General features: G+C 35.6%; 1 non-coding gene across 1 annotated transcript; it reads left to right on the top strand.

Moving 5' to 3' along the window:
* Positions 1-320: 320 nt before the first annotated feature.
* Positions 321-427, top strand: LOC111902984 (small nucleolar RNA R71). Its single transcript, XR_002854016.1, has one exon. It is a non-coding gene; the product is annotated as a small nucleolar RNA R71 (small nucleolar RNA).
* The last annotated feature ends 2,436 nt before the right edge of the window (positions 428-2,863 follow it).

Below are 2,863 nucleotides of genomic sequence, written 5' to 3'. Positions count from 1 at the left end.
CCTTGGTCAAGTGTGGACCATTACACCGCTCACAACCAACTCTTATAGCATGAATTGACCGGTCCATTTGTGTTAACCTCCGGTCCATATTATTTAGCATAGCCATCATAGCTATTATTTCTTCGGTTTGTGCCCCACCACTGCCTTTGATTCCATCTTGCCTAGGGTTGTGGTACTCACGAGAGTGCTTTGCGAATTCTTCAATCAACTCCTTGACCTCCCTTGGATTTTTCTTTGTCAAAGGTCCTTGAGAATCAAGAAGTTGTCTCGCCATAACATTGACCCCATCTTAGAAGATTGACATCTCTTGTTGGAAATTAAGATCATGTTGAGGGCAATTTATGAGAAAGCCTTTGTAACGCTCCCATGCTTCGTATAATGACTCCCCCGGCTATTGTTCAAAGTTGGGTATTGCCTTCTTGAGTTTAGCTATCTTGGATGGTGGGCAAAATTGGTCAAGAAACTGCTCACGCATTTGAGCCCAAGTGGTGATCGTACTCGGTGGAAGTGATTTTAACCACTCTTTAGTAACTCCCTTAAAAGTAATGGGAAGCATCCTAAGCAAGATGGTGTTTCTATTGACATTTGGGACATTGAAATAATCCGCAATGTCATTGACTTCATTGAGATACTTAAAAGCATCCTCATGATCCTTCCATAAAATGGGATATCCTTCAGTGAAGTCAAGATGTGCCCCTTCAGCTCGAATGTGGCAGTGGGAGGTATTGCGGGTTGGACTAAACCGGGACCCACATCCTCTCGGATCCACTTCTTGTAAGCTCCCATAAACATCTCCTCAATGTTTGCCATTTTGTCCTCTTGCTTGTCTTCGGGCTCACTCGCAAATATTCCAAATTCCGGGTCTAACTCGTATTCTGATTCGTGTGGGTTAGAAACTGGACCAAATTCTTCAACTTTGCTTTTATCCTTTGAGGTTGAACTTGACTCTCTTATCTTCTTCCCCGACTTCCTTGAAAAGGCTGATTTTAGTTCTTGCAATGGCGTCTTCTTTGGCGTGTGATCTTCCTTTGCGTTCTTATTCTTGTTTTTGTGAAGGGCTGACTTCGGATCTTCAAGTGGTGGTACCAAAGGTGTGTTTGAGCCTCTGGTCATGAACTCCTACAGACTAAACAAAATAACAACGTAAAAATGAACTAAAATAAACTAAAAACTAAAGAAAGCTAAAAATTACAGTTCTCACGTCGTGAGTTCTGTAATCTGAAAAAAAAAATCAAACCTTCCAATAAACTAAAAACAAAATTAATAAAAATATCTACTGAATGAATAAAAACTGATAACTACTAAATTCACGTCGTGAGAAGTGCCCTCATGTCGTGAAAACTGAACAAACAGAAAAATAAAAACTTTGCTGGAAAATTAACTTTTTGCAGGTTTTTTATCCCACAAAAAAGATCGATTAATCTATAGCAAATAAATAAATAATAAACTAAGCCGTTCACCGGCAACGACGCCAAAAGCTTGATGTGCACGATAGTACCCACTAATTTTATAATTTATAACCTAACTAACTAAGTAACCAAAACGCACCTAGGCAGTGTACCTAGTCGAATTATAGAATAGTTTGGTAAGTTGGGTGTCAATTACAGGGAACGGTGTTATTAATTAATCTATTTACTACTAAATTAATCTAACTATTAATAAACTAAAAAGGGGGTTTTATCTAATTTTCCAAGTTTAGATGAACTTAATCCTTTAACAGAAACTCAATCAATAAACAAAACACTTCTGTTAGTTCGAATCCGCTTTCACTCAATGGTTATACATTAGTTATGACTATTACTGTTGGTGACCAATTAAGGAAGTATTAGCAATTTAGTTCTAAATCTACTAATTATTAATCAATTCATGTAAATCTATTTATGGTCATACAATAGTTAACACATAATCAATAAGATTGCAGCCATGAAAGATTGATTAATCAAAACACAATTACAGTCATAATATGAGGTCTCTAACATAGCTTGATTTAATGATTCAATTACTAATCTAAGATTAGTTTGATCTTAGCTCCAATAAACTAGTGTTCACTATATTATTAGGTATTCAAGTTCATGCAGATTTGTGTTCACTAAATACACAAAACAAGAATTCAAAGCAATCAAATAACTAATTCAAGCATGCTAGGTAAAATCAATCAACACAAGCATATCACCAACAAGTAAAGTTAAGTCTAATGCATTAAAACCATGAGTTCCAGCTTCATCTAGCTAAGCAGCCAGATTTAGTTGGACATATTAACAGCTAAACAAAAAAATACTATAATCAAAAACATGTTTAAATGTACCAATCTATAAAGACAAATTATGAACTCTTCCTTCCTTGGTGTTAAAACCAACTTCCAGAGCTTCTTTTCCTCTGAATTTCGTCTCCAGGAATCCTCCTAATCCAGCAAAAGTTATCCCCAATCGTAATGAAGAAGGATATATATATATTTTCTCAAAAATCACCGTTCACGTCGTGAGAATTTAAAACTCACGTCGTGAACTCGAGGTAATCGTGATCGTCAAGGATTCCTTCACCCGGATGCTTATCTTCTAATTCTTTCCACTCACGTCGTGAACCATCAACTGTTCACGTAGTGAGTACGTCTTTTTTGGGTGTTTTTCTTGTCTTTCAAGCCTTTAACCTCCAAATTTCCATCCTTTAACGCTTTTAGTCCCTTTCTTTAAAATGTCTTCTTTTTGGCTGCAAAATATAATTTAACCTTATAAGTATCATTATTCTATGAAAATGACCAATATATATATATATATATATATATATATATATATATATATAAATGTACTTAAATATTGCCTAAAAATATGTATAAATATGGCAATATCAATCATAGCGCGGACTG

Source organism: Lactuca sativa, chromosome 2 (assembly GCF_002870075.4).
Source record: "Lactuca sativa cultivar Salinas chromosome 2, Lsat_Salinas_v11, whole genome shotgun sequence".
Lineage (NCBI taxonomy): Eukaryota > Viridiplantae > Streptophyta > Magnoliopsida > Asterales > Asteraceae > Lactuca > Lactuca sativa.
The sequence above is the reverse complement of the archived record's forward strand: the minus strand, read 5'-3'. Positions and strand labels throughout refer to the sequence as shown.